Raw genomic sequence first — 10,384 nt, 5'->3', positions numbered from 1 at the left:
GCTAGTTTAGGTACATCTCCAAGAGTGCTGGACTATGAAATGGGGAATTAGAGTCACATTTATATTGACTATGATCTAAATGACCTCACTGATCTCCCAGAAACACCCTAGTGTATATATCAGGGTCACCAAAGATGACCCACCATGTGTCCATTATACATCATGGTATAATGAGGCAGTAAGCCTTCTCTCTCTGTCACTGGCCAAGCAAGTAGCAGCCCTGTGACTGGTGCCTTGGGGGTATACATGTTCCAGTAGAACAGACAGCCAGATTTTCTGCCCTAGTTTTCTAAAACCCAAGTCCCTGAGGGCAGTGGATTGGCCCAGAGAGACAATGTTGAGGCCGGTAAGGGAAGACATTGAGTGTATCAGTTTCTGCAAGCTGCGCCAACAGTCTCACACCCAGTGGGCTTACCACAGCAGAAATCTATATTGTGTTTGAGGTCGGAAATCTGAAACCAAGATGCTCTCTCTGGTAGCTCTGGAGAATTTGTCCTTGCCTACTTATTGAGGTGGTCAGTGATCTATAGCACTCCTTGTACAAGTCTTGAGGGGTGAGTGTGTGTATTTGTGTACACATGCATGTACACATGCATGCAGGACAATGCTTAGTGTATATCTGTATAGGTAGGTCTTTGTGTGCTTGGACATGTGTGCTTATGCCTGTGGGAGGCCAGCAGTCAGCGTTGAGTGTCTTCCTCAGTCGTTTTCACATTGCTTTTGAGATGTGGTCTTTCACGAAACCTGGAGCTCACCTATTCAGACAGACCGGCTGGATCGCGAACGCCAGGACTCTGCCTGTCAGTGTCTCCATAGTGCTGGCATTATAGATATGCGCTACTGCACCTGACTCTCTACATAGGCGTTGAGGATCTGAGCTCTGGTCCGCATGATTGTGCCCAAGTGCTTGCCCGGTGAGCCAGCCTCCTAGCCCGTCCAGTCGTCTGCCAGCATCTGTCTTCATGTTGTCTTTCCCATGCGTGTCTGTCTCTGTGTCATTTTCCTTTTTTATTAAGATGCTTATCGTGTCCACAGTGACCTAGTTGTTGCTAATTTATCTCTATGAGGGCATTTTTTAATTAAAAACTTTTTATTAATTAAAATTTGACATTTCAAATGTGTATGTTATACACGATAACTGTTCTCATTCCTTTCCTCTAATTCCCTCCCACCCTTGTCCGTGCCCACTCCCCATTCTTACAAGTATCTTTCCCACATTTATGGCTTTGGTTCTGTTTTGTGACCTTGAGTCTAACCAGGGCCATCTGTGTGGCCATGGGTTTGGAAGTATGCATTGGAGCTCGTAGAACTCACCAGCAGAAAATACAAAGGAAGACAACCTCTCCTCCTCTCCCAGAATCTATCCGTAGTCAGTAGCTCATTATGGGTTAGGCCCCCATGGGCCCCTCTTCTATCCATGACTGATTGATAACAGATCCCGTCTTGGGTAGGCCTAGTGCAAGTAAGCGCGCGTGCGTGCGCAAACACACACACACACACACACACACACACACACAGAGAGAGAGAGAGAGAGAGAGAGAGAGAGGATGGAGACGGAGAGGGAGAGGGAGACACACACAGAGACAGAGACACAAACATACACACAGAGAGATGGGGATAGAAAGACAGACAGACACACACAGACAGAGAGACAGAAACACAAACATATACACAGAGATAGGGATAGAAAGCAGACAGACATATACACAGAGAGAAAGATATGGGGAGAGAGACAGAGACAGACAGACAGACAGACAGACAGACACACGGTTGGAAGAGACATGGCAGGAGATGCCCAGAGAAGGAAGCGAAGAGTTCACATCTCTGACCACATGCAGGGAGCGGAGAGCAGACCAGAAGTGCAGAAAGGCTGTGCATTCTCAAAGCCTGTCCCAATGTAGACTTCCTCCACAAGACCCCGCCTCCTGAAGGTCCTGTGAGTTCCCTAAATGGCATCACTAACCGTGGACCAAGTATCCCAATCTAAGATCCCCCAGGGGACAGTTCTCATTCAAACATAGGGTATCTCCTTTCTAATTCATTTTTTCAATTATGTTTTTGAGTTGGGTTATAAGATAGGAAGTTTCAGTGGGGTTGGGAGACTGGGAGACGTGGCTTCTCAATTCACCACACTCAAAACAGACAGAGATAGTAGATTTCCATATGGCTCCCCCATAAAGTCTTTGTCTTAACTTACCTTCCCCCAACTCCTCATCTCCCTCATTCACTACTCCCTTCCCTGCTGCCACAGGTACTCCAGGTTAAACACAGATAACCAAATATTTGAATAAATATTATTATCTCTACGTCTGAGAGATAAGACCAACAGCTGTTATTCTGGGCCTGGGTAGCTGCACTCAATATAATATTTCCCGGTTCCATCCATTTCCTGAAAATTTCATTTCTCTTTATAGAATCGATTTCCACCGAGTGTACGCTCTGCGTTTTTATTCTTCACTCACCGCTTGATAAATGTCTAAACCGATTCTGTTTTGTTTTGTGTTAAAATATTGCTGATGGAGTGGCAGTGAGCATGAATGCACAGGTGTCTATGTCGTAGAACATGGCGTCCTTTGGTAAACGTGAAGGGATAGCCGGGTTATATGATGATTCTCTTTTTATGTTTCAGAACTCCCCCCCCCAGACTGCTTGCCAAAGTAACTTCACTAGTTTTCACACCCCCAACAATTTGTAAAGGTTCCCTTGCCCCACGCCTTAGATGGCATTCACTGGCATTTGTAGGCTTGAAGACAGCCATTCTGACTGGGGCGACATGGAATCTTAAAGCCCTCTAACTCGCATGTCCCTGAAGGTTAAGGATGTTGGAGACTTTTAAACATGCTTAGCTGCCATTTGGATTTTTTTCTTCTGAGAACTCTCTGTTCTGTTTCAGAGTGTTCCCCAACCCCCACCCCTGCACCCACCGCCTTTAAACTGTTTTTCTCCCCTGGATGTTTATTTAGTGAGTTCTTTGTTAGTCTAGACACTAATTCTATTGATGGCAGAGATCTCTGCCCATTCTGTAGGCTCTCATAACTCAACCAGCAGTTTCCTCTGAGAAGAGCATTCGGTTTTGTGAAATTCACTTTGTTGACCGTTGCACTTATTTCCCGCACTACCGGACCTGTTTAGGGCGTCCTTACTTGCACCTATGTGTCCACACTACCTTCTTCTCCAGAAATTTCGGAGTATGGGGTCTCGTGTCGAGAGAGGACAATACATCTTTTAAAATTTATTTATTTATTTTCTTTACTTATTCAGTTTACATCCTGCTCACTGCCCCCTCTTGGTCACCCTCTCCTGTAATCCTTCCCCTATCCCTACTCCCCTTCTCCTCTGAGCAGATGGGAGCCTCCCGGGCGATCACCCCACACCCTGGCACTTCAAGACTCTGCAAGGCTAGGCACTTCCGAGAGAGGTCATGTTCTGTGACACTGGGTCCTAGTACTGCTCTATATAACTTTTACAGGCTGTACCCTGACCTGTAATACTCAATGTCTCTTCCTGTCTCTGCTCTCTGGCTTCCTGGCATCATAGATAAGATGTCAATAAACTCCAAGAAGGAAAGCCCTGGCAGTGGAGCCTCCCATCTCACAAACCACAGGATGTGCTGGGGGCCATAACTGTGTTGACACAACCACCCTAGGGCCAAGCTGCATGGGCCAAAATGTCCTCTCCAGATGTATCGCACCCCCAAACCTCCAGGTTGGAGTTTAGAATGGTGGCAAAAAAAATGGGACGTAGAGAGTGCTTATCGCACAGAGAAGTCACTGTTAAAAGCTTTGAGAGATTGTGGAAAATGTTACGTCTCTGTGAGAACTGTCCCTTTGTAGCCACAAGTTTTCCTTCCAGAGACCCAAGCAATTCTGGCTCAGAAACAGGACAATCGATACACCACAGGTCCAGTTTTTTGTTTTGCCAGTGTTTCCCAAACAGTACAGTGTAAAAGGTTTTTACACATATTTACAACGTGTCTGGAATTATAAATAATTAAGGGGCGTTTAAAGCACGTGGCAGGATGTGTCTTGAAAATGCTACAATACTGGTAAATTAGGGTACTGAACATCACAAGTGTTGGCATACTGAAGACCCTGGTGCCAACTCCATAAACACTGAAGGACAGCTGCATACCTGAGTGTGTGACCCGGGGGCTGCCTGCCGTTGTCCTGCCTTCCCTGTCTGTTCCTTTCCTTTCAGCCAGGCTTATACATCAGATGTGTTTCCTACAACCTTTTCTCACTAAGCCTCTGCCTTCACCCTGTCTGGTAGCTCTTTTTGTTCCAAATGACCAGTCTCTAATATTGATAAGCATTTTCTTGAAGAAGCCAGTTGTATTTTTATTTTTTTTATTTTTTTATTTTTTATTCTTTTTTTCGGAGCTGGGGACTGAACCCAGGGCCTTGCGCTTGTTAGGCAGGTGCTCTACCACTGAGCTAAATCCCCAACCCCAACCAGTTGTATTTTTAAAGGACCACATGATGATCTGTACTGCAGTAAACAACTTGCCTGGTCACTTTATCTTCTTATCTCTTCCCCCACTTCCTCCTCCTCCTCTTCCTCCTCCTCCTCCTCCTCTTCCTCATATCAACCCTTTTGTGATAACAAGTGTCTATAAAATCCTGTGAGTCTAATGTGTAGCCTTGTTCATGAGGTCCTTATGGGGGTGACCTGGCTTATCTGAAGTGTGATCTCAGTGTGAGGCTTCCACAACATTGTCGCTGAGGAGGACACTGTTTCTTATTAGAAACCTAGACAGATAAGTAGATAGGTCTATGGATCAGCGGGAAGCATACAGCAGCAAATGCTACTTTCTAGTTCTGGAATTGGCTAGTGACTTTTGATTTTCTTGCTGCATTTTGTATTTCCAAGATTGCCAGGAGTCCTGTCACTCCCAACTCCCTAAAAATACAGTGGGGAGTGGGCGATCATTGGATCCGTATCAGGTCACCAGATCTGCAACACCTGTCAACTGGAGAACTGAGTAGTGTTGGGATCAGGTGGCTGGGAGCTGGGCTCCCAAAGGAATTCAGAGGAGGAGGGTGCTCCAGACCGAGCTCTGTCTCCTCCAGATTTATGTGCCGAAGTCCTGTCCCTCATATGGACATATTTGCAAACAAGAAGTAATTAAAGCTAAGGCTAACTAATTAACTCCGGTATCATCCAATTTGGAGAAAAGCAGTAGCCAGCTATGTCCTGAGGGGCAGAGCTATGGTGGGATAGGGTTAGTAGTGTTCCTACAAGACCCCAGAGAGCCTCCCTCTCTCTGCCTCATGCAACAACGCAGCCGGGAAGTCAGCCCTCAGCAAAGCAGAAAGCAGACCCTAGGGCTGGAGTTGGGTGGGAGAGGAGCTCACTGTGATGGAGCTGGAAAGGAAACAAGAACTGGCTTGTGTGGGGACCTGTGCACTGTACTTGGATTCTGGGGTTGACTTTATGGACACAATATCATAGATCGGCAGAATCCAGGGTCTCCATGTGTTAGACAAAGTCTTTTCATTTCCATTCTCTCTGTTTTCTTTCATAATTTAAAAAGATTTTAAAACTCTGTGTGTGTGTGTGTGTGTTTGTGAGAGAGAGAGAGAGAGAGAGAGAGAGAGAGAGAGAGAGAGAAAGAGAGACAGAGACAGAGTACAAGCACACGCTCATGTGTGCACACACACACACGTACACACACATACACATATACACACATACACACACACACACACACACACACACACACACACACACACACTGAGGTCACAGGATATCTTTGTGGAGTTGTTTATCTCCTTCTACCTTTGTGTGGGTTCCTGGGACTGAACTCAGGCCATTAGGTTTACACAGTGAACACTTTTACCTGTGGAGCCATCTCAAAGGCCCACCCTCATGTCTTGATTCATTTTTATCTGTGACTTCCCAGGAAGGTGCTGGGCCTCAGAGCCCTGCAACAGGGTCAGACACAGAGATATATCTTTAAAAAGCATTGTTGTTGTCATCATCGTCGTCGTCATCATCATCATCATCATCATCATCATCATCATATGTATGTTGCCAGCTTGAGTCTATGTATGCATGTACACCTTGTGTGTGTAGTGTCTTCTGAGGTCGTTGGACCCCTTGGGACTAGAATTACAGATGATTGTGAGCCACCAAGTATGTGCTAGGGATTGAACTCCAGGTCCTCTGGAAGAGCAGCCAGTGCTATTAACCACCGAGCCATCTCAGAGATAAGTCTTGACAAGACTCTAGTGGCCAGATCTTAGGCAGAGGCAGAAGGGAGGCAGCCGCTCATCTTTTATCTCTCATTCTCCCACATGCCTGCAGACCCAGGGAATCAGGATGAGATACTCTCGTGAGCGCTCGCCAGCTTACCGGGTGATGAGAAGAAAAACTGGGATGCATTCCTTCTCTAGTGGCTGGAGGGACGCTTCTGTATGCAGCCTGAAGGAGAAGGGGTCCCTATCCACGTGGATCAAGTAGAGGATGTGAAAGAAGAGAGTCCAAAGCTTGGCAGAGAACGCTGGGCGATGCTGAGATCATTGTGAGCTCCACAGATAGGAAGTGAGGAACAACCCAGAAGACAAGATGGGGTTTAGTGTGTTAGGTGAGGACTAGAGCAGGCTAGGTTTCCCAGAAGAGGAGGAAGCACTGTATAGATTCTTCAGGACACTGGGTGTGATTTTAACTGCGGGACTCTATGGTACCCATAGCCAATCCTTTCCCCAAACACATTGGCTTTTATTTCATTTCCTGCTTCTTTCTTCTCCCTCTGGTCCAGTCCAGCAGACAGTACAGCGGACAACACTTCAAGTTCCTCCTGTTTCATCGATAAGTCATATGGTGGTTGTACAAGGCAGATACAGATGCAGACACCCCTTCCTTGAGCTCTCCAGTTACCTGCTGAGAACAACTTGCCCCACCCCCAAGCTGGTTCCAGTATTCCCTGACTGTCAGTCTTCTCCCTTAGCAAGTCCCTTGTCCAAACAGAATCCTTGAGAAGGATTCTGGGATCAAAAAAGTCTGAGATTAGTTTGCAATTAATATTTTCATATTATATTAAAAGAATATGTAATAAGTTATACAAACACAATGTGTTTTGATCATCTTCAGCCACAATTCCTCCACTAACTCTTCTGAGAGCCTCCCTTCATCCCCTGATCGCTTTTAAATTTCACATTCCCTTTCTCTTTTTTGAAAAAGTCAATTCACTGGGTTCAGTTTGTTCTGCACATGAACACACGTGTATGAGGCGGTGTGCAGAAGTGTCATCAGCCTACTAGGGATCATACTCTTAAAGAAAACTTCGACTCTGTCCGCCAGAAGCCATCTCCTGCCAATTGCTCGTAAGCTGAGGATGAAAACTCAGGAGCCCCACCGGCCAGGGTCCCCGCTGGAAGCTGACTGGATGGAAGGATGTTGTACAGGTCCTGTGCAGACAGACACAGTTGTTCAGACTTCAGACTTTAGGTGTGCAGTGGCCCTGCATGTCGAGAAGACAGTTTGGCTCTTATAATCTTTCAGACCCTTCTTCCACTATGGTCCCTGATCCTTGCATGTGTGCACTCGTGTGTGTGTGTGTGTGTGTGTGTGTGTGTGTGTGCGTGTGAGCCTGCATCCATGCATCTCTGTGTGTGTGTGTGGTGTGTGTGTGTGCATGTGAGCCTGCATCCATGCATCTCTCTCTCTCTCTCTCTCTCTTTCTCTCTCTCTCTCTGTGTGTATTCAAGCACAAACCTTTCATTGCCACCTGTCTGTCTCTGTCTGTCTGTCTCTCTGTATATGACTCTGTGTGTATTCAAGCACAAACCTTTCGTTGACCGACTGTCTGTCTCTGTCTGTTCTCTCTCTCTCTCTCTCTCTCTCTCTCTCTCTCTCTCTCTCTCTCTCTCTGTGTGTGTGTGTGTGTGTGTGTGTGTGTGTGTGTATTCAACACAAACCTTTCACTGACTGCCCATCTGTCTCTGTCTGTCTCTGTCTGTCTCTGTGTCTGTGTCTGTGTCTGTGATATAGATGTCTCTTCTGTGGCTGAGCACGTTCACGGACACTCACTCTCTGCACTGTGACCAGCTGTGAGTTCCCGTGTTAACTACCATCCCCTGCCCAAAGAACCGCCTTTGATGTGGTCTGAGACCAGGCAGGTGCACTTTTTAAAGAGTAGGGAAAAACACTGTTTGGAACAGCAGAAGCCGAGTTCAAAGGTGCTGCTGCTGTTCCTTCTCCCCCTGGGTCCTGAACCACGCAGGCTTGTGGAGCGTTTGGAGGGGACCCTGGTGTTTCAGTGCAAGGCTCTCTGTGCCCATCGCAGCTGCTTCTTGCCTCATACATATTTTATGTTTGAGTGTGTGTGGTTTGGGGCAAATAAAAACAAAGTAAGTTCTGCGCCTCCACTTTTGCCTCCACTCTGTAGAGATTGTTTTTCCACCAATGCCTCTGAGATATAAGTAAATGCAAACAGTCCCTGCCAGCTAGCGTCGAAGTTCTCTGCAAAGCAGGGATGTGGGCTTGTGCGTTCCCATTAGCGAGCTGCCATGCCATCCTCCCCTCTCCTCAGTGGGGCCTCCCGGGGAGCTGAAATGCCAAGTTACTTCCCCCTGAGAAATGCTTCCTTCACACAGTACATTTCGATCACACGGCCCCAACTGTAACGGACTATCTGTCTGCCAGCCTCATCTCCGGTAACTGACATCAGTTGAGCCTGTCACGTGAAGAGATGCTGGGAACATAAATCTTTCAAAAGATTAAAAGGGAAGTGCAGAAGCAGGCGCCAAAGTGCTCATGAGAAAACATCGTGAATGACAGAGACCAAAGCTGTTCAGATTTTCTGTAAAGATTAGGAGACTATCAGAAGTGGCCAGAAGTCCTGTAATCGGCTTGGGGTGTCTCATTAGGATCTACCGACAATGCCTATCAGGCTCCCTGGTCTCCTACAGAGATTAAAAATGGTGGTCGAGTAGAAGTAGTCATCTCAAACACCCGACTTCCAAATATATCCTCTTCTGGAGAAATCGCATCTCATGGTGCCACCTCACTGCTGGACTTCCAGTGGCTCCCGGTGCTCACAGACAAGAGCGCAAATGTCCCAGCACACAAGCCCCTAGCAGACTCCCCCTGCTGCCCCCTCCTGTACTTGAGTTGCAGCTGGTTGCTGAGAGTTTCACTTACTCGTGTAAACTCCACACATCGCTGCTGTTGCTATTCTCATGTCTTTCCATGCGCTCCGGGCTCTGCTGTACCCATCCTGCTCTACTGCAGGGGACTGGATGCAGGGCTATCTGTGCTACGGAAACCTTTACGATGCCTTCACGACATGACTGCTGTTTTCATGCCCCTTCTCTGGACTCAGAGCTCCAGGCGTGGGATCTCAGCTTATTCTGCAATAACCTCTAATCAACAAAATATCTGTTGTGTGGATGAGAACCACATTTAATAAGTTCATATGCACTTGTGTATTGTGTGCTGGGGATGCAATCTTGTCCTATTAGGGCCGCTCTGCTCGTGAACTACAGCAGCAAGCCTTGGGATTCCATTGTAGAAAAGAGATGCTATCCCTAAACGATTGGCCAGAGCTGATTGGTGGTTTCTTCTGGCAGGAGTCAGTGTGGGCTTGCATAAGTAACTTCAAAGAGGAAACCGAACAATTCTCAGGGAAGCGAAGCTACCGTACTTGATTTGAATATTGTTTTATTTATCCATTCCGTTGCTTATTTAAGGCCTACTATGTGTTGAGTTATTGTTCGAGACATTAAGGATTTGGTAGCAAATGGTAGAGATAAAAATTCCTGCTCTCACAGAGTTTATGATCTCAGGATACAGCGATTAGCACAGGCTCTGAGGCCAGTGACTGCTTTTACCACTCTGAGAAAATGATTCAAGCTTCCTGTGTCTTGGGCCCCTCTCTCTCATCTATAAAAGAGGGACGAGGGGTGATGTGTATTTCACAGGGCTTTTGTAAGGATAGGTAAGTGGATACATGTGAATTACTTAGGGCAAGAACTGGCACGCAGCGCACACTCAATAATCCGTAAGCATGAGGATTTTCTCAGGGGTGGACTGACTTCAGAAAACAGAAACACAGATTCCCCATTTATCTGATATAACCTCTTAAACTGGCTACGGTGGGGCCCATGGGTAGGTGCTCTCATTCTCCTGTCCCTGAGTTCAGCCTGGCGTGTCTCTGCCCTCATCCTTGCTCCTTAACCTTTTTTGTGATGAACATCACCTGCTTTCAATGTCTTGGCTGAGAACCAGCGTGTAGAAATCAGAAGAGCCTGACTCGGGTTGATGACAGATCGCTCATGTAGGCAGGTGTATGGGTACCTGTTGCTGGCTGGATTAGTCAGTCCTGAACCTTCTGCCGTCTGTGCCACTCTGTTCTCCAAGTTCAGCTCCGGGATGTTCTGAG

This window comes from Rattus norvegicus, chromosome 14 (genome assembly GCF_036323735.1).
Source record: "Rattus norvegicus strain BN/NHsdMcwi chromosome 14, GRCr8, whole genome shotgun sequence".
NCBI lineage: Eukaryota > Metazoa > Chordata > Mammalia > Rodentia > Muridae > Rattus > Rattus norvegicus.
The sequence above is the reverse complement of the archived record's forward strand: the minus strand, read 5'-3'. Positions refer to the sequence as shown.